A 27642-nucleotide genomic window follows, 5' to 3' on the forward strand; every position below is an offset into this window, starting at 1 on the left:
GTGACTTAAGCTAGACTTGCTATGCTTTGAAATCTTCAATAGGTATTGCTTTGGGATTGTTCCATGTTAGACATCATATTCACAGGCTTATGTCGTTTCTGGTTGAGGGGATGTCATTTGGCCTAAAAGAGATGTTTGGAGTATAACATGGCACTCATTCAATTTCTGCTCCCTGAAAAATGTGTAAAATTAAGCCAGTGTCAAAAGGACAAATTATTGCTGCCCCTACACGCCGTAACATTCGCTCCTGCTTTCTCTAACATGGATTAGCAAGGGTGGCACACAGTCACACACAGAGCGTAATCATTCAAAAAAATTCACAGTGTAAATAACTGTGAGAACACAAAATACACAAGTAGGAAATAAATCCACCTGCAATGATGCCAAGACATTTAAAAGAGGAAAATATGTTCAATTTTGTTTAAAAACAGTATAATGAAAACTGCCTTAATATGGATATATTTTAAGACATATCAAAAATAGTATGGTAAGAGCATAATGTATGCTGACCAGGTGCAGTGCATTGGCCAGGCGGAGCGGCTGTCGCACCGCCGTGGGGAGTCCACATGCAGTCAGTCAGTGGTCTTGCTCCAGGCTGTGGTGGCAACGTGCCCATGTCACACATTTAACATCTCAGATAACGCTGCTTACTTATTACAGCCTCAGCCAGCCGGCTAAGGACACGTTTGTCATGACAACGCAACCAACTTTTTGTGTAGTGCCTGCCTTTCACATCAGAAATGCGGTGCCCACAAGGGGTGAGGGCAGGTTTTGCTCCCAGTGCTGCCTCCACAACACAAGTCCTGTAGGGTATAGACATAGAGCTGCACTCCACCCTTACGTCCTTTCCTTGATCTAAGCACAAAGATCTGAATTTTAAGCCTGTGACCCTTTACCATTAAACCTGAAGAACCATGCTGATGAAGGAAAAGACAAACACTGAGGTAAAAATTGCCTTTTTCCTGAATATCCATGTTATATATTTGATTGCATTCCAAGTCGATTATGTATATATCTTTTTTTTAATTTTTTTTAATGTTTACACAAATGCAGATGTGACGTAAAAGAACTGGGCTTCAGAGTAGAAAGACATTAAATACTTTGTGATGATTACTCCTAAAGACACAGACAGTTTCCTATAAATTAACTATTTATTTCATGTGTGTGAGAAGCCAGGGTTGTGATATCAACATTGACTACAATGAATTGATTGTAATGTTAGAAATAATAGATTCTGAGAGTGCATAGAAAACAAGAGTTCTTAAATAAAATAGCTTATGGCTTTGAATTAGCTTATACAAAATATATTATGCAAAAAGTAAAGCACATTAAAATTGAGTGCAATTTAGACTAGACATGGTTTGCTCTTGCAGAAAACACCTGAGATCAACTGTGCCTCCTCACCTGTGTTGCATGTGCACTGCCAACACTCCCCAAAACACCTGGAGGTGTTTCTGATTTCACCAGTTTGAGCAAAGGAAACTCTGAACTTTGACCCAAGTCTTGGCAAATACGTAAAGGAATTACTGACTTTCCAACCATTTGTCTATTATCTGTAATTTTAAGCCTACACACATGCTCTGTTAATGAGCTTACACAGCTTTCATCATTCTTTCAAAGAAGTAGTAAAAAAATCTACTCTCTGGAAGTAATGGTGATACAATGCATAATGGAGAACTAAGCAAGTTTGGAGGCCAACAAGATGCAGTGATAATGCTGGTAGCAAAGGCATCTTCCAGAATCCAGTGTTGTAGTCTTTTTTATTAGAGCATAGTCTGTACAATAAATTATACCTTAGAAGCTTGATTAAAAGGTGCCCACAAGAATGAGGCAATGGTAAAGGAAATAGTCTGCAAGGGAAGACAATGTGTGATGTACAGACCTTCATTAACATCTTTTTCCTACAGACCATCTGTGCTACATGAAGGTTTGTATCCTCAAGACAGCCATAATTCACATTAAGGTCATGACACAAGTTACAACCAACAATACCAGAAAGGCTGTGTCAGCACTGAGGTCACCTGGTAAGTACCAAAATAGCTATCCCATGCAGTTAGAGGAATTAAAAAATCTTTCAGACAAAAAGATAATGATTAACCCAACAGGACAACATCCACTGAACGGATGAGTCAGAATGATCTGCTCAATGCACCTAAGGGTAAATATCTAGTCATAATAATGATGATTAGTTGGAAAAAATAGCTACTGAAGTGTAGCGATCTCGGCATGCCCTTCTCTGATTTGACTTCAATTCCAAGTTAGTTTGCATGAGGAGCCAACTTTGTCAGCCACAAAAATGTTGCATATGTAAAGTGTGAATGTGGATCTGATTCAAGCTCTTTATGAAGTTGTCCTTTGTGAGGGAGAATAAATCAACATGAAAATGCGAGAAAGCACATTTGTCATATCTTGGTCTCAAAGTGAAATGTCTGGCAAATTCATCATGCATCAAGAACTCTTTTCAGAGCAAATGTTGTTATTGCATTTAGAAGAAGCTCACTGAAGCAGTGCTTGCAGATCTAGAGGATTACAATCAGGAAAATATCTTGTTTTCCCTTTCTGGACCAAAACGTTAGTTCCCAGTCTCCTAAATCCTGCACCAAGGGCTTCACGGCCCTGGAAAGCAAGGTGGAAGGCTCTGCACCTGTCAAGACCTGTGCTGGCTGATGAAACCAGCCAGCACACCAAGGCGAGCAGCGGCACTCCCTGCTCTGCCAGAAGCACTCATGGTGCCAGCCGCTGTAGCTGAGGAAACCCTGCTCAGACCTGCAGGGACTGAACTCAGCATTTGGCAGGGAACGGAGGAGGATTTGAGTTGTGCTATAAAACGTGGTTTGCATTTCAGTCTAGACATGCTTCTATTTGTGATTCAGGACATTAAAGAAAATCTAGTGTTATATGTATTGCATTTCATTTTTAAAAATTTACTATGGTAATACTACAAATTTTAAATTGTATTGCATTAAAGAAGGATAGGCAAGTTTTTCTCAAAGCATTAAGAGCTTCACAGGACAGTTTTTAAGTCCTAGGGTGGACAAGAAAAGTAAATCAACTGTTAAAGCTCAGGCAGACCTATTCGTACCTCTAGACATTTGTTAGCATCTGAAAGTGGCCTAGATATTCTTTCAGATTATTAGATTTCACTTTGAGGCAGGCCAGATCTCAAATGGGGTTTCTCCCAGATAAGTCAAAGTACCTTTCTGTAAGTCACAGATAATAGATTGTGCTCCTGATGGTGGCTCTGTTTCATGGAAAGCACAGATTGAAACTGGAGTTTTCATTTATATACACCTATTGTATAGACATTGAATACACCTATTGGTGTAGGAACGTTGTAGATCTTGGGATATCGGAATTTCCCCGGATGCTAAATATCTGAGGAATGGTTAGTGTTGGAGCACAGAAACATACTTAAAAGAGATTTCTGAAGACACTGGGAAGAAAGCCCCATGTCCCCAGGTTAAACTTTTTTTTTTTTTTTGTAATCAAATTGTAATTCAAAGACCATTCCTTTATTCTTTACAGGTGAACTTATAAACACATATATAACCACATAGATTTATTTTTTTCTTGGATCAAGAGGGTTTATCTAAGAACAAGAGGCAGAAATTTTTAAACTACTATTAGTTAACAAACAATAGAGAGATGGATATGTTTGGTTGGCTGCTGTTTTGTTGGTGGTGGTTTCTTTTCCTTCTTTCTTTCTTGGATATAAATCCCTAAAGCTACTTGGAAAGATAGGCATCATCCCTCCCTGTTTGAATATTGAGAAACAGACATACTGAAAGGTAAAGTGACTTGCCCCAAGTCATGGAAAATATTAGACACAAATCATGCATTTGCACTTCTTGTTATAGACGATGAATGTACTACTAATGGTGAAATTTAACTATGGTAAAAACCACTTCTGAACTGCTACCTCAGTTCATCCTAGTCAAACCAACAGGCCATTTCATCAATTAAAATGATTACATTAATCCAACATGCTAACCACTAACTGCATAAGACTTTTTCTTCAAAAAACAACAATGAAGGTATTGCAGTGTGCAGATGTATTACTCAGTATGGAATCATATTTCTACAAAAAAAAGCCTATCATAGAATAAGATACAGTTAAGCAGTACAAACTAGCATGAATATATTTTGTGTCAAATTTCAGGACTTTATCTCTTCCAGGAGTTGGCATCAAAACATAAATGAAAGCTCACTGACATAATATACTGATTGGCATGTATGTGTGTCAGGGTTCACATCTCATAACTTCGCTGCTCAGGTAGAGTTCAGAGCTTAATAAATTTCTCAAAGTCCTCTTGTTAGGATTAGTTTAATTGCCATAAAAGATGTTGGCTTCCTGACCGGAGCGGAAAGTGAAAGCCCCTGATGAGTCAGTGCAGCAGGAGGCAGGACTCCTTTGCACCGCTCCTGCCACCCTGACTCATAGTTCTGCTTTGAAATTGCCAGCTCCAGGAAGGATGAGGTAGCTTGGTCTCCTTGCTCATTTAATTGCAAGTCTGTGAAAAGTTACAGGATGCCAAGAAATGGAGGGTCACTGGCTAAGAAACACAGGGTTCATTTTACTCAAGTAAAGGACGAGGCACATGGAGATTACGACTTTGAGTCATTACCAACACAGACATAAAATTCTGTCTTCCATTCCTGAAGGCTCACAGCAACATGGACACCAATTTTAGATGTTTCTTAGGACGTGTCTAGATGATGTGCACACAGAAGCACAAACTGGCCTCACACAGGCTGGTCCCAAATCTCAAAAACTGGAAAGAATAGACAATAGAGTAATTTAGGTTGGAACAAACCTTGGAGTCATCTGGTCCAAATGGCCTGCTCAGAGTCAGCACCATTTTCAAAGTTAGATCAGGTTGCTCAGGGTCAAATACCTGAAGTTGCTCAGTGCACAGTAATCCCAGAACCAGAAATGGTGCAGAGGTCCTTGAGCTGGCAGGGCTCTTCACCAGCCATTTAATATGTGATGAAGGGAAGTGTTCTTTAAATATTAAAACATATTTGGTGAAGATGGATTTGCTGAAGTTGCTTCATGGGGAGAATTGTTGTCTGTTTTGATACAAAGCAAAACCAAGCTTTTGGCATAGAAACAGACACTATCCTGCTTATATAACATTGTTTTTGGAAGCTTAATCATATACAGAAGAAAGAAGCACAGATTTGAATGAAAAACTAATAAAAATTTGTTAACACTCTTGATACTATGAAAACATCATTTGAAAAAGCAACAACAACACAACAAAAACACATATTTTTCAAAACACATTAAAACATTAAAGCTGGAAGTAATAATAAACTTTAAGGAGGGCAAACTTTGAATATGCACAAACCTTTTTTTTTTTTTTTTTTTTACACTATCAGCATTTAGAGTTCTTTGTCTCTTGCTTTACTTGGCTCCTCATTCTATTTTTCATCACTAGTGCTGAATGTTTATCACTTCACAATGCTACAATACTGCAAAGATTGCAGAAGAAAATTTCAATCCAAGGAGAAATCATGTATGCATGGAATTTAGAATACTAGTATAGAGAACTTTCTGCTCATCATAAGTTTTATAAAACAAAACCAAAAAACAACCAACAAAACACTTTATACATTTGATATAAATTTGCTGGGTATTGTCTGTCTAAATAAGATGCTTACAAGATTTTTAAAATTCTCATTAGAGGCATTGCATTTTAACATAAAATATAGATTCTTTCTACTGTTATCTTCCGTATGCAGCTAGCTTTTAGCTTATTTCATAAATTAGCATTTATTTTAGAATGCAAGTGTTATTACTGTAAATACTATTCAGAAAGTCAACAATTCAGTAAGTGGAGGAAGCACTCAGATTGGAAAGGAAACATTTGACTGACTTACAATGTTTTACTAATGACGCAAGCCTACTGTAGATAGCTGTAACTACTTGTAAATTGCTGCAGTAAAAAACAAAAAACAAAAAAAAAACAAACACCATCAAAACCAATAAAAAAAGAATCCACCGAAAAACAACAACTGAAAATGAGCCAAGACAGCAGCTGTTATCACAATTTTCCACTTCCAGGAAATGTTAGCAACATCAGATGTAATCCATTCTAAGTCCATATTTATTTTTTATTTTTTAAGTTGAACTAAAAAATGTAGAAATCACAGATTCTGTAACAAATGATATTAGCAAATACTTTTGACAAATGAGGTAAAAAAGAAGAAAAGATTATTGTACATTTTTCCTCACTAAGCATTTAAACTTCTCCAATTAATTTTGACTTTGAAGTTTGCCTATGTTTGTGCTAGTGATCAATATCAAACAAAGTAGTGTTAAATAATCTTAGATAAACAGCATGCACAACAGGGGAACTGAAACTGGAGTCTGAGATCTCTGTGGCCTTGGTACACTGTTTACTGTTGCAAAATTAGGCCACAAATCATGCTTAAAGTGCAACAAGAGTTGCACCACTTATGTGAATCTGATGTTCTTCCAATCATTTTGGACATATGTAAACTAGTACAAAGTAAATATTTTTTTTTAATGGAAAACACGTTTGGAGAGCAAAATTTGCACAGCTTTGCTGCTCTGATCTGAAATACATTTGCTTGTCACTCTAGCTCCTCATCCAACTATGGCACAATTAATACAAAAGAAATTAAAACTATGGAAAATAAGTGTGTTTATGTGTGTGTGTGTGTGTGTGTAATAAACATATATATATATAAACATATATATATATATAAAAGTAATTAAAAGTGACAAAGCTGAAAGTCCCAAAATGCTTTCATTTTAAAATGTATTGGCTATAACAGCCAATTTTTATCGAGTTCATTCATACTTAAAATCATGGTGCTTGACAACCTGTCCTCCTTCCCCTCTTCTTCCCCTCTTGGAATATTTTTATGTAGCCAAAATTATTTTGAGGGAAAGTATTCTTATTTTTTCTTTACAACAAAAAGCTCAGTAGTAATTTGTTACTCTGTGCTAATAAATCACTATTTTTGAATATCTGTAACATATTAATGGAATTTGCCATATCTAAACATGCTACTCAAAACTGATATCATTTCAGGACCTCATTTGGTATAGCTGGCCTGTCAAAAATTTAGTTGTCAACTAAATGACCTCGATGACAGCTTTTGTAACCTTGTAATTGAATGGTGAGCCCTTTATTGCCACTGGAAAGCAACCATATAAAAATGGGTCACTGTATTACAAATTTTCCATCAGAATTATGGGAGCAAGTTGCTAGATATGCCTGAAGTTGCCAGTTTTGTAGTTTTCCTGTTCCCTAGTTAAGGGAAATAAGCAAGAACCCAAAGTCTATTGAGGATGTTTTAGCAGTGATTTGAGAAAGGACAAGGAGATGTAAGCTATGAATGACTGTGTAGATGTGTGAAGATTTCTTTCATTGCTGTGGGACAAAGGCAGAATTTATTCAGTTTAAAGGACAGATAGCTCTGCAACTGGAAAGTAGTGATCTGTCCTGAAACCAGACAGAGAAAGTAATATCACATAATCAGTAATCTGATGACTGTTTCTTTCTGTGATTTTCCAATTGGATCAATGCATATGACAAATAAAAAATAATGACCATCCCAAGACATGAATTTGCATATTTTAATGAACAACAGAAGGACATAAAATAAATTCTTATGAAAAACTAGTTGACAACTATTTCTTTTTCATTAAGAAAAGCTTACATTTGAATTTATAAAGCTTTTTAAACAAACAGAAAAAAGTAATTTTTTGATACAACTAAAATGTATATATATATATATTTTTTTTGTATTCCTTACCTATAAGAATGCAAAGAACGCAAGGTAGATAAAAGAGAAGGAAAATCCTGTCCCCTAGATGTGGTGTTTCTGCAGGTTCACAGCTTTTGACCCGTGAAAGCTGAAGCTTTTAGAAAGCAATACTGGAACTGCATATACATCATATACAGACTGATTTTTAATTCTGTTAAAAAATTGTCTTATGTTTTTCAAAATTTTCAATGCATTAAATGTGAAGAAAGATAAGTGAAGAGGGAGAACTATTTCATTAATGACTCTAACTGGAAAGCACTTGCCCTTCTTTACTTTACATGTGTAACCTTTTGTTGCCTGACCTGTAATTCAAAAGGGTGCCAGGTATGAAGAAAGCAAGAGGTCCAGCAGCATCCAGCACAATGAGCTGAATGCCTGAGATCTTCTTACATCATGGACAGATTTATAAGAAAAGCCATAATGCTTGGAGACATGCCAAAACAGCAAGTATCTAAAATCATAGGAAACTTACTCCTGTTGTACAGCAGTTCAGTCTTGTAAAGCGATGCTTAAGGAGAGTGTATCCTGATATGCCAACAAGACACTTCTGTATCCTGGGGCACACAGTTAGGTGAGGACATACTACCACTATCATGGGCCTACAGCTCTACAGAAAGAAAACAGCAGGCAGCTGTTCCAAACAATCTTTGCATCTTGTTCTATCTTTTTGAATTATAAAATAGTAATCTGAAGAAGAGCAACTTGAGGAATGTGGGGTATGAAAGCTCTCCTGTATAGCTTGCTGCATTCTTCCCATCTTGTTCTAAGAAAAGCTTCTTTTGAAAATATTATTTTAAATATTGGCACTTAGATATCTGCCTTCAAAGAACTCGTCAGCACTTTTTACTGATGTTAAATGACATCATTATCATTTGTTAATTTCTCTGGATCATATATTTCTCTAAACACGTGTTCTGAGATAAATCAATGACAGGAAGGTTGTTTGCTGGCATGCTGTGAAAGTACATAACCTGTCTTGATAATTGCTAAAAGTCAACTATCACAGGTACAACTACTTATTGTCCAGCTTGCTAGCAAAACGGCAGGGACTTGAATAGTGAAGCATGCTGATACTGCGAGCTTCCGAACTGCCTGACATTTTCATTCATCCAAGAACCACTTTGCTCAATTTCAAGAAACTGAAGGAGCTGAACTGCAACAGCAGTTAACAGGAAAAAATGCCATTGATAACATCAATGGGTTTCTAGGAAGACAGAAGTTACTTACACATGTTTTATCCAGTAACCTGTGCCACTACTAAGACCACCTACTAAGATTTGAGACAGATGCACTCTTGCAATAGACAGAAAGAAGTTTTTTTTTTTTTTTTTTCCCTGTTATGCAAATTCTATAAGATTACTCCCTTTACTATCAGTATAGAATCTACTTACTACTCCATTTATGTAGTAGGTAGCATAGTTTCCAGATTGTGTTTTTTAAAATCTAATCCTATTTTTTCCACAATGTAATTGCAGTGTAAAGTTATTAAAATACAAGCATTTTTATGATGCCTAAATAAAATTGTTCATAATAAAGAAAAAACTGCAAATAGCAGGTGTGTATAAAAACAATAAGATGGGAAATAGCTAGTGTTATTTTTTGAGATAAAATTATTATTCATATATATGATGATATTTTAAGAGGATTTTTAAAATATATAAGTATATGCATTTCTTTTAGTAAGTTTTATTATTCTTGTTCATTATTTTAAGAAAATTGTGTTATTCCAATAAAACTTGTTAATGCAGAACCTTTTCCCCTTTCCATACAGTATTTTTCTGAAAAAATAAAATACAATTGTAAATCCTACCTACAGGAGAAAGAATTAAGACTGTTTTTCTGATTTACAGTGTCCATGATAAAAATTTACTGCTGACATGTATGAGTATATGAAACAAAAATCTGCTATTTCTTACATTGCTTACACATAAATAATTACAATTATCCATAAGCACATAATCTATTAAGCCTATACTTGATTTTCCACATTTACTGAAATAGACCTTGAAACTTGTCTATTCTGGGACCAGGCATGGAAGTAAAAATGGCTTTTCTGTGTGCAAACAGAATACATGACATGCTCAGCAGGGAAAGTTCCACCTCTCTTCACACTAGTAATACCTTTCCCATATCTGTATGGGTGCCTTTGTGTACAAAACATCCAGCTGCTAACAATGAAGCACTTCTAGCTCAGTTTGTGACACATTTTATAATACATTCACTTCACTACAGGAGCAGTGAACCTGACCAACAATAAGGATTGATAAAAAAATCTTTGGTGCTCATCTGAATTAGTATTTTGCTCTCTTTGTCCTAAACTTCTGCAAAAATCTAACATCTATAAGCTGATGGAGGTGTACTAGTCACAGTAAGTTCATCTCCCTTGCATTGGTCATTTGAGGGTTTACCCTGACATCTTGCTGTGCCAGAGCCTTACAGCCACAGATCACATATTTGTAATTTGTTAATATCCAGCTAATCCTGACATAACAAGTAAAATATGACCACTTACATTCTCCAATATGTAGGTAAAGCATGCTACATTTTGCAATTGCAATCTTATTATTATTTTTTTTACTCATCATTCACTCATCTTACAGCCCTTCTATCCCTGGTCCCAGACAAGCCTACGTCTGTTCAGATTCAAAAGGAAAACAGCTCATATACACACAAACACATGTCAGGACAGGGAGGAAGAGACAAACGAAGAAGTCAGTGATACGGCTGAATGCTCTTGGTCAACTCAGGCTAGCCTAGAGGATTCTAACAGCCAAGAAAACAGGTAAATAGCACTGCAGAGCACAATATGCTCTTATTGAGTATTTGCCAGCTTGCATTCTCATGTATTCCAATGAAGAACAAAAGCAAAAAGCTGTCAAGAAAAATCTTCCCTGGTTACTGAAATATGCTGTCTTGCACATGGATAATCTGAGTAGCACTCACATTATAACTAGCTTTAATGAAATGGCCATTGCTATGAAAGAAAGTCATGAGGTTTTTTGTTTTGTTTTAAGTAAATTTGGGACACGTTGGCCTGGAATACAGCTTGACTAAGTGAGAGATGCTTCATGAATAATATTATCTCACAGTTTTCCTGGAATGCTTATTGCTTTGTGGATAGGGTCATCCTTCAGAGGAAATAGAGAAGTAACATCTCACAAAATTCCTTTGTCACCTTTCTCCAGCAGGTCACAGATGGCTGTTCCACATCCTACACGGCCTAATGCTAATGTTTGCAGTGAGTATAGTCTGTGATGCAACTCTGCAGCTGCAGTGCTGAATTGGTACCCATGGAAGCTCTGGCTCAGGAGTAACAGAAAATGCTGCTTCAGAAAAGTATTACTGAGCGTTTCTGGATAACAGCATCTAATGCAGAATGGTGACTTTTGAAGGAAAATATGGAATGTTATTTTAAGGGAAAGGAATAACCTATACTAGTCTATAAATTAATGTCAGCAACATTCTTGAGGAGTCATGAAGAAATTTCATCACTGAATGGTGATATCTGGAATGTGCTTCCTGAATTATTTGTCCTAGCACAGACAAAGTTTATCGGGAACTTGACTGATAAGTAAAATAGACAATTCTTGCCCCAAGGACAAGAATGTGAGCATGGGAGGAGTACAAGACAAAGAAAAACAAAGGCTGAAAAAGGAGGAAAGGAAGCCAAGAACATTCATTTGGCTAATTAATTTTCTTAAGCATGCTCCAGAAAGGTTCCAATTTATATGAATAAGTACATTATGGATCAGCATAGTTATTCCATAGTGTAAGCTATTCCATACTGCAATTTCATGTATGTACTGATGGTTACCAATCAGTATGTTATATCCAAGCCTGTTGATTTTCAACTGTCATTTAGTAGCAAGACAAGGTGAAAAGTTATATAGGCTTATCTACACAGTTCTGTAGCAGGGATCCAATACCTTTGCTTTACAGTTCTGAGCAAGAATCTCACCTACTTATATGTATATTTGGGAAATGATTAGAAGTGAAGGCCAACCTTAATAAAATAAGAATAGGGATCCTACAGAATGTGTGCTATCAACATAAGTATTATCTGTTTTAAGATGGAGGAGGTGTACCGAAGCTGTTGATTAGTATATGAGAAGAGAGGTACCAGTAACCTGCAAGTGCTTAAGTACCTCTCTTTTTCTATTGTCTTCCTTACTTTTAATTATATGGATCAAAAATAGAATCATCCAGACATCTCTTGCTGGTTTGGTAATATCCTCATTATAGAGAAGCATAAGCTTTCCTCTCTGCTTAATATCAAAAAATGCTGAAGAGTCAGTAAGTCATTTTAGGCTTATTTGTTATCAGATCTAGCGCCTCAGCCATCTGCCTCAACAGCTCCCCAAACTGCTGATAGTTGTCTAGCAGTGAGACTATAACTACTGCCTCCAAATCCTCAGGAGTTGTTCAGAAAGGAAAGCTGATATCAGTTTATTCACATACCTTCACCATTGTAATATATCCATATCTAGCAGCTCAGATGGGCATAAACAGGAGTTATGATTCTAACTCTGTAGGGGAAGTGATACTATAAGATAAGAACTCGGTTTTACAGGATAGGAACAATAATAACACTCATAATTTTCAGCTAACCGACTGACTTGATTTCACATACCCATTGAAGACAATTGTGAGAACAGCCAGGCAGAATTAGAAACATAGTGAGGGAGACAACATCATGGTATAAATTTCTTATAAACAGAATTGAAATTTCAGACCAAATCAAGTCTTTTGCAACACTTAGAATCTGTCACGTGAGCTCTGCAGGAGAATCCATAGGCTTGCACTAGACTTACCTGCACGAGGCAGGTGCTACATTCCCAAAAGAGTGCCCAAGTGAGTAAAAGGCTGAGCATGGAGTCTCCCAGAGGCAGTCAGTGGGAAATGGCAAGTAGAACCAACTGTCTAAAACCTTGCTTTTCCCTCAAGACTCAGGATTTTGCATCCATCCTGGAGCTACAGCTCAGAGCTTTTCCTTAAGATATCTATCTTCTTGATAGATATCCATTGCTTTTCCTTTTGGGTGACGCTGACTACTTTCTTTAAAAGCAAGTTGTGCCTTGGGACAGTAGTGATACCTATTTTCCACAAATGTGCGTTTGTTCAGCGTTACGCCCTTTTAGAATAATAATGTAAGTTTTCTACACGTTCTACCAGCTGAAAGGTAGTATTAGTATCAGCTAAGGCCCGTTCTGATGCCTTGTATGTGCTGTGTGTATAAAACTGGTACATTAGCAAAAACCCAAGCACGCTTACTGCAATCCTTGCCTCACTGTCAATCTTTACACTTGCAATATGTAACAACTGAGTTGTGCCAATCTTTCTCTCACTATGGGCACGTTGTTGGATCTCTCCCCTCTACCCAGATGCTTACTTTGTTAGAAATTCTACCACTTCTCCAGTCTGACTGAAACAAGACAATAGGTTAGAATATTACAGGAGATGAGGAGGGCAAAGAGTTACAGCAAAGATATATTGTGGCCCCATAACCCTTGTATTCTTAGGAAGGCAGGTAAAGAAAGATGGGTGAGGGCAGTAATGGCTGCCTTAGTTTTTATTTTATGAAAATGTAGTGGTGAAGGACCCCTCCAGGAAGCTGGAAACACATACAGCATTGTTCAGCTCGTGTAGTTTCAAATCTGAACCTTTCACAATCCAGGAGATTTCACCTAATTATCAAATTAGTTACTCAGAGAGAGTCTCTTTTGACCTTTACGTATATGAGTTAGCAATAAAGAAGCTGTAAGACAGACCTTTTGTTAGATCATGAACTCGTGCCAATGTTTTCGAACAGAGACTCCCAAAGTTTAGCACCTGAATCCAATTTTAGGCAGCTACCTGAGCAGGCTGATCCTGAGCCCTTACCAGTTCCCAAATGAAGGCTGCAGTGAAACAGAACATCTGTACGTGAGGCTAGTTACTTAAATACAGATTTACATGAATACAGCTACAGTGCCAAGTTTTAAGTGTTTTGACTTGAACTAACTTCCTAACAGATGGTTATTCTGCATCTATCTTCATTTATTTATGGCTGTTTATGTTTGCACAGAAGTAATAACTGATCTAAAAGTGATACAAGCTTATTCCTTTTCTTTTTAATTTATATTGCAATAGCACTTAAATATATGATTATAATGTGCAATCTAAAGAAATTACATAAGTATGTTCTCTCTGTATCATACTCATATATATTTAATATATTTAAGAAATATTTAAGAAAAAAATGCTACAACTATAATGCAAAGTGAACAAAGATAAATTAGCATCATCTAATTTGTAACATTGCTCAAGCTTAAGCTATATATATTAACAACAACAAAAAGAAAAACAAGAACAACAACAACAAAACAGACAAAAAAATCTTTAAAAAAAAAGAAAAAAATAAAGAGAAAATACATAAGTATATATATCAGAAGCTTCAGAAAATGAATTCAACAAAATTCATCTAACGTTTCTCAGTAACAGAAATCCAATGTGATATAAAATGCAGCTCTTGGTGTCACGAGTAGATATGTGTCCGATTCAGGAAATCGTCATGTAAGTGTATGAGTGATTACAAAATCAGGAGTAAAGTGTGCTTATTTATATCAAAACATTTCATAACTAAAGAAGAAGCAAGCAACCCAGGAATCTACAAAGTATTAAGAAATAAAGGGCCTGATACTGCTTTCAGCTCTATTCATACCTCACCATGTAAGTCAATGAGTTTCAGAACTATAAATGAGCAAGTTAGCATCTGTCTGATCACCACACTGATCAATTAGCTTATTTGCAATACGAAAAGTACTAACCACATTTTTATCTCACAGTTTTTTTTTCACAGTACCAAAAGTACAAGAAAATCACAGCCATCCATTATTCTAACTGCAAAAGGCATGTGTAAGGCATGTGTGACTATCAGACTTTGGCAATGAATACCATGAGAAAGAAAACTTCAGCTTTGAAGCTGTAGCTATTGATATGTAAGTTATAATATCCAAGGAAAACAAACTTTGCAGTGTTCATTTGCTTACGTCATCGCAACATGCATTTTTAATGCATGGCTTTAACTACAACCACCTCAAGAAGATTCAGAAGATCATTACAGTTGCCACCATTTAGTATACACCTATATGTGCACTGAAACATCACTTCATTTGTACTGAGAGATCAGATCTAGAAGGAAAGACAAGGAAATTTTCCCACTGAACAATAATGATTGTTTGTTTCCGTAAGCCAAATAATTTTTTCAGGAAAGATTAACTCAAAAAATTATTGATGTAGAACAATTTTCATCGCATCAGCTGCAGAAATCCACTGGGGAAAACAGAAAGGAGAAACCCTCAGGCCACATTTTGTATGACCTAATTCTTTCAAGGGTACGTTTCTGCAAATTTTTAGGAAGTGACAATGCAAATGAACTATAGTTCCCACTGTGATATTTTCATGGAATCTCTGCATGACCTCCAAACAGCATACTTTGCACCAAGACAAGTACATAGCTGTGTTGTATAGTTTAATTACTTTGGGATGTAAGCGAGCAGAAAAACAATGATCACACATTCAGCAGAAGCTACACTTCTATAAATTTCTGGTATTCTAGTAGTGAGATTCTCAATTTCCAGTCCACACACTGCTACCAGTTAATGATTAGTCTACTACTATTTTGGTGAAATTGCACTCCAGTCAAGGGAAATGAAGTAAAAAAAATGAGGAATAAAACAAACTAAAATTGTTTAATTAGTTTAATTAGAGCATCAGCTGGACTCAGCTGTGGTGAGGTCATCTTTCTATTAAATTCAATGCACTGAATTCACTAAGAGCAAGACTAAACTCTATGATTTTATTTTCATGGGTGAAGTTTAATAGAAATGTGGATTAACTTTTTCGTCACATTGTTAAATTGTTTTATATTAACATAAACCAGAATACAAACATTCTTCTCTCTGAGAGTATTTCTAGGATCTGTCCATTTACTTCCAGTAGGTTTAGTGCCATGCACTTTATTTTGAGGGAAACTATGTTTCTTTAAGAAAGAAAAATAGTCACTCCTTTGACTTTATCAGCATTTCATTCTAATAGCTTTCAATGTCAGACAACCGTTTCTTACTTATAAGATTTTAAATCATGCTGGCTTGTTTCTAAATGAGTAATTGCAGTTCATATGAGTGTGCAACTTATGTTTTTAATTTAACTGAAGAGCACATTTTAGCTATAGTTGATAAAAACATGATAATTAAAAATGATGCTTTAAGAATGTCACAGGATTTTATCTCAAATAATAATATATGTGCATAACCTGATATTAAGCTCTGTATTTCTCCTGTAGAACATTTAACTATCATTATATTTCACGTTTGACTCCCCTCACTACCCCTTCTCACTCCCTCTACCCTCAGTTATTAATGGGCATTCACAACAGCTTTACTAGCTATATATATTGCAATGTTTCTGGGTTCCTGACAAATGAGCTCACACTTGGTACAAAAAGCATTGATAAAACCTGAGTGCCCATAAACATATATTCCACTGAAATATTACGTATGAAGCTTTTCATCCCTACACCTATTATTTAATAAAGAAAGGTCAAAAATAAGTTAGATAAGGCAGAATAGCATTTTAAATGAAAAAGGTCAGATGCAGATAATACACATTTTTCACTTTAAATTGTACACAAAGTTTGTTTGCAGACCTTTGAAGTGGATGGGAAACTTGAGTGTTTACTCAGCTGGAACTTTAGGTATTTCATATATAAGGCATATGTTCCTGTAAACAGTCTAAATTGACTACTACAAGCATAGTGGGATGTTGTATACACATCTCTAATGTTCCATAAAACAGATCAAAAATGTAATCTGGGCATCAATTGTTTAATGCTTCACAGTGACTATTCACTAGTAGGTACATTGATAAAATTTTGTATTTAATTTTCTAAGAGAACCATAACCTCTTATTCTTTAATTAGTCCATGAATACAAGGAAATATATAGGGAATACATATACTGTCTCTATATGTTTTTCCTTTTAATTCTGGATTTCCTCAAAAATTATTTTCATAATCATCCTTAATGTACACTTCTATAGTCAGGAATATTTTAATTGAGGAAAAACTGTTAAAGTCCACGATCTCGGCTGGCAATAGTTCCATCATGCCATTTCTTCATCTCTAATGTGCGTAACATTCTCAGCTTTCACCTTTCCCAGTGTCTCACAGAAATCAGCTCTTAGGACAGAGCAGTTGTGCAAATTCAGATTTCATCAAGATAGAAAATGATACAAGTGAGAAGAGAATATTCTGTTGAATTTTGCTAAAGCTATAATCTTCCAGCCTATCACTTTACTCTGACATATTCTCATGCTAACCAGACCATCAAAGAAAACCATTTGTATTACTTGGCATTGTAGAGTGACTGAATAGCTTAAAATTTTGTAAAAGGCCTTTTTCCACCTGAGTGACTAGAAGGCTGTATCCAAGCCTTCTGTATAATGATTAGGTCCTGGCTTGCTCATTGAAAACTGTTGGAATGAATTACTGAAATTCATATTACTTTGATACAAGTACAACAAACTTTGATTATTGGTATCCTTTAAAATTGGTAAGCCAAAGGTGTGGTCTCCATCCTAAATGTCAAAATCCTTTAAGAAATGTTTTACTCACATCTTTCAGAGTATATTTCTCCATGAGGAGACTGTCATCCTCAGTTGCTCTCTTTTGCATTAATCATGATCTATCAATCTGAAAAACAAAGCTCATGGGAGCAGAATATAGGGTAATTCAATAAACAGAACAAAAGATTTCAGATTCCCTGTCAGAGGATATTAGATTGACCACAGCTCTCTGAGCTTTCTGAACAAAGCTGAAAATTCACTTCAAATTAGTATCCTCATAGCCACTATACAAAGCAGCTATGAAGAAGAAAATAGGACATGGATCAGGGTGGAAAAGGTGAGAGGTTAAGTGTAAATTAGATTGCTGAGTTATTGTGATTCTAATTAGTTTTTGGAAACTACTCAAATCCTATGATAGGTAACATTAAAATATTTATATGAGAAGGTGACAAATACTTTGCTTTGCAGAAGTATTTAATGCTGGGAAATGTTTTAACAGAAAACAATATAGCATTTTTAAAAAATTTTACATTTAAATAATTATGTTAAGTAATAAATGTTTTGTGGCTGTTATTATAATCACAATTGATTGATTAGTTGCAATAGTTTCTAGAAAGGAAAATGGTTTAAAAGTTAAGAAAATGTGCTATTTAAAATGTGTGTGTATAGTACCTTGTATTTGTAATAAGATATGGATCATAACTGTGTAATTGACTGGCATTCAATTAAAAAGCTTGAAATTAGAGATGGCTGTGTATTGAACTGTTGCATTTTAGTGCACTTCTGCTGGCAATTCAACAGATCACTCTTGAACTGTATCATCAAGGGTGTAGAATTTTAAGTTGAAGAGCAGAATCTCTAATCAACATGCTTATCTGTCCTTCAGAGCTGTTATCTTGGGCAATGCACATTTTGTCTCCATCTTTTGAACTAAGCAGAGCATTAGAAAATATTAGAACAAAATAAGAAAAAAAAAGGAAAAAACAATTATTTTTTTTTTTTTTATTTCAGAAAGTTGAATTACAACCAGCATCAGATAACTTATTTGGAGTGATAAGCATTTAATATGAGCTTAAGATGTGGTCAATTCTATTTCTGTTAATTAAAAAAGAGGAAGAGTTGTTTTTTTTTTTTTTTTTTTTTTTTGAAGATAAATTAATTCATTATTTTCTGAAACAAAAACAAAAATCATGTTACCATCTTAAAAGCATCTAGCAAAGCATATTTGGAATATTTGGGTCCCTTAAAAATAATTTATGATGTGGCATTAAAAGTTCAATAAATGTTTATTGATCTAGCAGGAAATAATATGTTATTTGAATCTTAAAATTGCTTGCACATAGTGTGCAGTTTGGTTTCAGGAAGAAGAATAAGAGTTATGATTCTTAAGATTGAGGGGAAAACAAACAAACAAAAAATCAACTTCTTAAGCCTCTAGGTCTTGACCCGAACAAGTGTTGTGGGAAAGAGCCCACTATTCGATATTATGAGCCTTCAGTGCTGGGGATCATTCTGTGGAGCCGTTTCATTAGACCTGATTCACCACAGCCCATGTGAACAAGGAAATGGAAAGGCTGTAGTCTTCAGGGATGTCTATAAATAATAAAAAGATGAATCCACTTTTGTTCAGGAAACTGAAGTAAATGACTAAGGAAGAGATGTTTCCTAGTCCTGTATCTAAGGTCAAATTCACTTCATGAATATATGTATGTCTCCTATTCTAATTAATGTAGGTGCCAATAGGTCTGCAAACAGTATCTAAGATAAGGCAGCTACTATTCTGAGCAACAATAACAAGAGCATAATGTAATGCTAAATATCTGGTAAATTGACCTCAGTGGCATTTATAAATTTGGATCTAAATACAAAATGCAGCTTTTTGAATGTTAAATCACCATTAGTGATTTAGATACTCCACCTATATGTTATCATCATCCTTTTGCATAATTTTAACAGAATTTACTAGTTATACTATATCTTACTGATTACAATACACCAATAACTTTTGGTTTATTTTTCAGAGAAATATGTATTTTCTTAGTAAAGAAGAAATGACTGTTCCAAATTATTCTACTGTTCAGAAAATGTTATCAACTATGGCATGTACTTTAAATGTTCCTGAAGGATTGGATGATATTTTTTTAATATGCTTCCCATCATCACTTTATATTGAACAATTAAACTTGTTAAATACTTTGTCTCTCTGAGTGAGGAAATGAAAAGCACCCTGTCATCATGCTTGTTAGATGTAATTGAATTTAGCACGTGTGCTAGAAATGAAAACTTTCTTTTTCTAAATTTGTAGATCATAAGTCACATTAACTAGAGCCTAACTGCCACATAACATTTGGATTTTGTACCACTACATCTTAATAACTTCTACTTCCAATTTCACAATTATAGCATATCCTCCAACATTTGAATATATAATTGTAATGAATGCTCATTTAAACATATTATTTCATATCTTCCATATTTCTGAATCTCAAGATTGATTAGAATATCTATTTGAACAAATAGAAAGTTTTGTTGGCCCCAACCAACCAAATAAAAACATAGAAAAGATGAAAAAACATAAACCCATGTATAAGACAGTGAACAGCTGCCTACCACACTTCTAAAACAGGCTCCAGTAAAGCCCCAAATCTCTCTGTGATGCTTTCTGATAAATACATTGACTATCATTCTAATGCTTCACTTACAACTAGGACAATATTTGTAATGTAATCTTTCTTTAGAGGAGAACATCTCTTCCAGATGTGTAGTTAATAGTTAGTATACTCTAATACTTATGTCAATGTTTTCTTACTTTACGGCTTGTTAGTTACAGCAGCTTAGGATTTTTTTTCCATTTATATGGCTACTAGCATGTACATAAGCTGCTCAGTGAGCTACATGACATTGGAAATATAGTTCACCGTGTGCTTTCAAGTCACAAACTTGTAATCAACATTTAATATAACAAAAGTGTGCATGGATAGAGGGCATGGAGTCAGTCATTTAGAATTTTTGGAGGCTTTAATATTTAGAATCTAATTAGCTGGGCTGTAAATCTTGATCATTGCACTTATTTAACTCTTACAGTCTGTGGTAATATTAATAACAGGATTCTTCCAATTCTGTAATGCTTCTGTTGGCAATCACATAAAAATAAACAAGGTTCTCAACAAACAAACTCCTCCAAACAAGAAGTCAAATAAGGTATAGGATCTTCTCTAAAATCAGTCATCCCAAGAAAAGAATAATCTTTAAGCATTCTTCTCTTTCCACACAAACTCTGGAGGTTAATAAAGCACATAATATTGAGTCAGTAGCAAGATTGCTCAACTAACCCTGAAGTTTTCCAAAAGACACAAGATAAAGATCATCTAAGCTTATTCTGCAACCACAGTCACCCACATGATAGAATCAGTGGCCTGTACAAAAGCTAAATCAGCTTCTGGATGAAGGAAGATCATGTTTCAACAATATTTTCAGGTAACATTTAGACCTAAATTGGTACAAAGACAAAGAGGAGAAATACAGGGACCATGGCAAGCTGACACACTAACTAGCTTTGCACCTTGCAGCAGATGAGAGCTAGAAGTCAAAGCAGAAATGAAATGTTTTTCTGATATCGTTCTTGTATATTTGTTCAGTACAAAAAAAAATCACCATGTAATTTTCCTTTATTAATTGTGATTGAGCAGCTGTATTCAAATACTCTGGAACTATACTTAAAGTGCCTAAGGTGTGAAAACTGCAAAGTCCTTGTAGAAAGGTGAGGTTTCATGATTCTTTTATGTTTATCCTTTTTCTGTGGTAAATGTTTTTATTTTTTCAAGAACTGAAATAACATACAAACCAAGAAATTTAAATAATAAAGGCAAACAAACAGTTCCTCCTTCCCCTCAAATAACAGTAAAATGAATGAGTATAAAGAAGACTGGAAGGAAATGGTGTGTAACAGGTCTGCAAGTTTTCAGAGAGAGAATATTATATACATTTACAAGAAAACAAACAAAGAAACACAGATTTCATTTAAACACAACTGATTTAAACATCAGCTAATTGAGATTATTATATGACATTTCTTGAAATCTCTTCTTTAGTTGTTTGCAGTGCCCTTCTGTCACTATTAACTTCACTCTCACTTTGTTTCTTGCAGGAAACCAGTAAACCCAGGTTTATGCATTTAGACTCATGGATGCGGGCTGATAGGAACTACATTTTTGATGTCTTATTTTGATGTCTAATTTGCAGATTGCAAATGCATTAGTTTCTGACAACAATGATTCAGTTTTGAGAATTAATCTTGTCCATAGGAAGAACCTGAATTGTACAAGGCACAAATTTGTACTCTAGAAAAAAAAAAATCACCGCCTGAGGCTTTTTCCCACAAAAAGGCTAAACAAATGTAAAACAAGCTAGGTAAAACAAGCAGTTAATTTCTGGGGACAGCATAAATTCTATGTTTTCCCCTTAGGGTATACTTGCACATAGTTTATCATTCAATTCCTGCTGTCTTTCTGTTCAGGACAGAAATAACAGAGTAAAATGCAAAGAATTTGGTCAGTCCAGAATATTAGTGTGTCATAAGAAAGGCTCCTCTGTTGGCTTTTCTGATCCATTCTCAATCTGCTAATCTCTCTGGAACTTTAATTGAATTCCTTCCTACTTTTCTGTCACTGCTGGAAAATCTGCTACCAAAACCTCAGGAACATGGTACCACACTGAAAATAAAACGTACATGGTTTTAATACTCTTCTTCATTCGGGATCATGCATGGCAGTTTTTGTATGCTTATTTTCTGTCATATACAAACACACATGATTATTCATAGTGGGGTCTGAAATGGTGAGTGGCACGAAATGGAATGAAATTATATGAATAAGATGAGGTTCATTCTGTATGGCAATTTCTTCCACAGGCAGCAACGCTGCGCTCAGTTATCACACATGGGTAACGTGCCACATTCTTCTCATGCCACAGCATTGCATTCCTTACTGGCCTGGATTGTAATCTGATTTGCAATCTGACTCGGTCACAACGAACATGACTTGAAGGATAGCTCAGCAGTAAAGTTACATGATCCTTGCTGAGGAATAAAACCTCTGGGAGATATCTGGTTAGGATAATTGATTATGCAAGAATCTTTTGAATCAACTATGTCACCAGTCTCCTGACTAACAGAAACATAAGCATTAAAGGTTACTTATTGTCTTATTTTCTTCTTTTGCTATGAGGTGTCTGAAACATTTTTATATTACCTGGAAGATCCACATTAGCATAATTAAAAAACCTTAGAAACTACTGTAGCTCCAAATCTTGGATTCATCCCTGATTTAAACAAGGGAAATACAAATCTAAGCAGTCCTTTCCATTCTTTGAAGAAATTCAGATTCAGATTCTGCTTATTGCTCATGCTTGGAGACACGTAGGCAAATTAGAAAGATATTTTCGCATTAGCAGAGTTAACTTAAATTTAAACTTAAAATTTAAACATAAAATTGTTTCTTGAATTGAAAAGAAGTATTAAAGATGATCATAAAACCAACAGTAAGTTAGAAAACACTAACTTAGGTGCTTCTGTCTGGTACTAGAAAGTTTTGCTTCTTGGAAGATATTCTTTTTAACAGATTTTTGTTTTTACTAGTAAGGAGAGACCCAAGTCTGACTTCACATACTTTACAAAACAAGTGATTCTACTGAGTTAGATGTAACATAATGTACGAATAATTATTTAGGTAATTACATATGTTAATTTTGTACAAATCAGTACTTTAACCTAAGGCTAATAAATCACAGAATTTCATTTAAACCAAAAGAACATAAAGTTGAAAAGTATCAGTTTTTCAATAATGAAGTTTGCGCACACAGTGATATATGAATCAATTTTCATAGACCTTCAATGTTCTTCTGACAAGTGAAAATATGATTTAAAATTCACAATAAACTTCACACAAAACTTACATGAAAACTAAGGAACAGAAAAGAGGAATTTATCTCACAGTCCTTTTGAGTCCTCACTTTTGTGTTCACAACTTAGAGATTTTCATATGGACTTCTGCAAAAGTTCAGAAATCTCTAGCTGATTTTGGAACCCCAGGCACAGATATTCTATGTAGAGTTAGATTGTGTCTACATTTTAAATATTCATAGCATCTTCAGCACATTACTCTATGAAATGATTCATTACTTTTCTGACACTGAGTCAAGGGAACAGGTTGTTTCACATTTATAGAATATGTTCTGTAAATAAAGGAAATGTAAGGAAAGCTGAACATACAAAATAAACATAGTACTTAAAATTCTGGTGTAAAAATTACAGTTTGGCGTCCTCTATAAAAATTATTGCTGGGGGATACTTAATTTGTAATTAAAGATCAGAAAGTCTCTACGATCACAATCTTCCTATTTTATGGCTTCCTTAAACATCTTAGACTAATAAAAATTTTAAAAGTGATTTTTTTTTTTAATTCTATACTATACAGAGTATGAAAATGGTGTTTTGATATGAATATATAGCATTTTTGAGTCTTTACTTGATACAGTGGAATGATGCCAATTTAGCATCAATGGAAACATGTCAGTTGACATAAGATTAGGCCCACATTAAGGAAGAATCACTTAGTAGTTATAAAAGAATATTATGATCAAAATGCTACTTATGGCTGAACAATGTTGTGGTAAAACAGAAATAGTAGAAGGATTTTTTGAATAAATGATACCTTTTCTAGAGGCTATTTTTCATATATTAAATAAATAAACAGAAATTTAATAAAAATTGACTGTTCAGAAAATTTTGCATATAAACAAACTTGAAAGTTTCTGTTATTGAATCTTATTTTTATTTCAATCAAAAATGGAAAACTAGAAAAAGTTAGAAAAGTATCAGTGACTATGCAACAGCTTCCCTCAGAAGATATTCTTAAGGCAGAAAAATGCTGGGTTTTGTGTGTGTTTGTGTGTGTGTGTAAGTTTAATGCTGAGTACATTTCTAAGCTCTGGTTTTCAAACATCTGTATATACATACATATATATATATACACACACATATGTATATGTATAAAACTGTATACAGTGAGTCCAGCTGAAAAGCAATGAACTATTCACAAAGGTAAGCTAATGTTCACAAGTGTTTGGAGACTGAAGGAGTTACTTTAGATCATGGTCATACAGTAATTATAAAAGGAATGCAGATATTAAAATATCGTTATTAAAATTTTAATATAGTATGTGGCATGGACCAAAATAGATGTGCAATAAATGATGCAAAGCAGATAAATCCTACCTGAAAGTTTTCCTATTTTTGAGAGAGAAAAAAAAAAAAAAGATATTATCTCTTCCTTGTGAGTAGGCTGTTACAAGAAAAATAGGGAAAGCTAAATCTGAGGTGACATACTATAATCTACAAGTTCCTGAACCATGGCAGAACATATTACTGCCATTTTTTTCTTTTCTTTAGAAATCATAATGGAAGAGGAAAAAGGCTTTAGCCTTACCTTCAAAGATACCTTTAACATTTTGCTTTCTGTTTTATTTTCATTTCTGTACTGTCAGAAATGCCAGTGGATTTCCTTCTCCTGTCTGTTAAGCTCCCTTAGAAATATCTCTTTGTAAAATACTAGCATATAATTTTTCCCCGCAACATTCACACACACACACACATTTATGTTTTATTCTACAGCTTCAGCTTTAGTATTAAGTGTTGATTTACTTAATAGTAAGCATGTGTTGAAGGTTTTCTTCTGTCATAGTTAAAGAATACATTTGGAGGGTAGAGTAGGAGGGTAGTAATAAAACAAAAACAAAACTATAATCCGACACAGTTGTTGACACTGATCTTAGGAAGTCTTGAGATGTCTACAGGTCACAGATAACAGAGAATGATACTCATTTTGAGCTAGATATATCTGTATACTCAGTTTTGGGGGAAAAATAGTTAAAACTCACCGCAATCTGAATTCCATCGTGAGATGTCACAGAAGTGAAGTGGAAGGTTTTCAAAATGTGTAGAGAGAGATTAAGTGTGAATTCAGATTTTATTTTTATTTATTTAGTTATTTATTTGTACTTTAGATAACAGTTTGTACGCATGCTGCTTAATTTCTGGCCAAGTTGGAGCCTGCTGAATTGTTAGACAAACATAATAACAGGATTACCAGGAGACATAATATCATTGCACAAAGCCCTACTATATAATAATGTAAGCAGAACCATTTTAAGTCAATACAGTTTAAGTAAAGTTAAAAAAAAAAAAAAAAGACACAAAACCCTCACATGAGAAGAATAGTAAAATTTTATAAAATTGGAATATAAAATGGAAAAAAAAAAAAAAAAGGAGATTTCAGGTCAAACCGATCCCTAGAATAAACAGATGTAATTTCAAACATTTCAACATCTACTGCCTGAAATTGCCTCTTCTGTCTTCCACTAGCTCCTAAGTAATCCATGCCAACACACTCGATTTTCTTCTACCACATAGTCTTTTTCTGCAGTTTTCTCAGGTTTCTGAATCATTTTCTGAAACCTAGAATCTCTTCTTGAAGCTACCAAAGCTAAATTCTCCTCTGAATTACATCTATAATAATTTTTAGCATTTTCACTTATCAGAATTTGACTTGCACCTTGCTGAAGCTAGTGTTAGGCAATTAAAAAGACTAACAGCAGCCCTTAGCTTTCTCAGCCTGCTTTAGAGCACATGGAGAGATTAGCTTCCTCCTGAAGTGAATCAAACTACCTAAAACTAGGTTCTTGTTTGGGACTGACTTCTAGAGAAACTTTTTTCTCACAGATAGTAGAGATTAATTCTATACAAATAACCCTCCTAAGCCTAACAGGTAACATTTTGACACTGAATCCTCTTCCTCCCCCTTCCCCTTTTGAAATCATCTCCTATTATGGGTGCATTTTAATTTCAAGTTAGGCAAAATTTTTGTTCTTCTGTACATGAACAGTGCTAAAAAATGTAAGATTTTCTTGTACTTAAATGTTCTATATTTTGAGGCCCTAGATTTGTGTGAACATGTGCTGTTTTACTTCCACGGGTCCCAGACACATTTCCTCCTGCCACCTCTCTACTCATCTCAGATGTCTGTAGGCTGACTCAGCTCACGAACCTAGCAGAAACATTAACCATTCTTTTTTGTTGCTAGATTCATTTTCTACCAAAATTCTAAATTGAATCATCTCTCTTAGGGGCAAGCTGAATGAAGTAGCAGGACCCCATAGCCAGGAGGGAAGGGGAGATAGAGACTGCCTTTTTCAGGAGTAGCAAAATCAGAAGATCTAGAATCAGATGATCTATTCCAGCTGCTGGAATAGACTCTGTGACTTTGGCTAAGAAATTACCGTGTGAAATTACCAACCTTGGAGACTCATCATTGCTCCATCGATTCTCTCAGATACTCTAGATTTCCTTTGATTACTCCATGCATAAGTTTGGTAAGATAATAAAAAAACTTCCTGGGAGAAACTTGATCTGAAATATTTTTATAATTAGGCAAATAAAATTTATGTGCTGAAAGACAGTAGTGATTCAGCTAGAACATCACAAACTCTGTGACAGACAGCACCTACAGCCACCAACATAATGAGAGGTTGTTAAAAGCAAAATGCTGTTTTACAGCACAGATTGAATCACTGGTAGCATCAGCTTCAACCTGTTCTTTCCTTTCCTCCCTCCCAGTCATCTAGGTACTGGCACCAAGGTTGACCTCAGGCTATGAGAATTAATAAGAATAGTCCCTGATGCAGGACAATACTCCTTCTGTTCATACCAAAAGCTAGCCCATACTATTACTGGATCTTAAAAAAATATTAGTACAAAAAATAAGTGTATCTATGGTATGAATACAACATGCAAAGCTGCTGCTGTGTCACTTTGCCCTGAGAACATTTATTGGTTCATATGTATAGAAGTGGCTATAGTCTCTCTTGTACCTTCCCCAAAATCTGCCTTCATTAAATTAATGGGTGTTCTGGTAATGAAATTAATGCAAGTGAGCAATGCATGGTATTTCTGAATGCACATGCTTTACAGGCTTCCTTGTTTCAAGACACTACAAGAGCAATAGTCTGTTATGAATTGAAAGAATGGGGTATACAACAGAAGCAAAGAATATGTACATTTAATTGCTGCGGGTAAAATGCTACAGTAAAACAAGACTTTATAGAAGAATAAACAGGTTTGCCTTTTAATCATTCTTGTCAAACACATTCTATTCTGAGAACTTTCGTCATAGCCTCTTGTTT

The 27642-nt window shown here is 34.9% G+C and overlaps 1 protein-coding gene and 2 long non-coding RNA genes across 6 annotated transcripts in view; 1 reads left to right on the plus strand and 2 right to left on the minus strand.

Moving 5' to 3' along the window:
* The window catches only part of PACRG (parkin coregulated), a 217604-nt gene that overhangs the window by 1589 nt on the left and 188373 nt on the right, over window positions 1-27642 (minus strand). The gene's annotated exons all lie outside the window — the stretch shown is intronic.
* LOC137854025 (uncharacterized) lies at window positions 674-18147 on the plus strand. 3 transcript variants are annotated; one of them, XR_011094918.1, is made up of 4 exons: window positions 674-944; window positions 1908-2024; window positions 10404-10585; window positions 10992-18147. It is a non-coding gene; the product is annotated as an uncharacterized lncRNA (long non-coding RNA). The 3 variants fall into 3 exon arrangements; XR_011094917.1 differs by having other exon boundaries at window positions 675-944; window positions 10425-10585; XR_011094919.1 differs by lacking the exon at window positions 10404-10585 and having other exon boundaries at window positions 680-944.
* The window catches only part of LOC137854028 (uncharacterized), a 48517-nt gene continuing 21844 nt past the window's right edge, over window positions 970-27642 (minus strand). Inside the window, exons 2-3 of the long non-coding RNA XR_011094922.1 lie at window positions 4896-5070; window positions 970-4772 (exon numbers count right to left, since the gene is read on the minus strand). This is a non-coding gene — a long non-coding RNA (uncharacterized lncRNA). The remainder of the gene's footprint in view (window positions 4773-4895; window positions 5071-27642) is intronic.

Source organism: Anas acuta, chromosome 3 (assembly GCF_963932015.1).
Source record: "Anas acuta chromosome 3, bAnaAcu1.1, whole genome shotgun sequence".
Classification (NCBI taxonomy): Eukaryota; Metazoa; Chordata; class Aves; order Anseriformes; family Anatidae; genus Anas; species Anas acuta.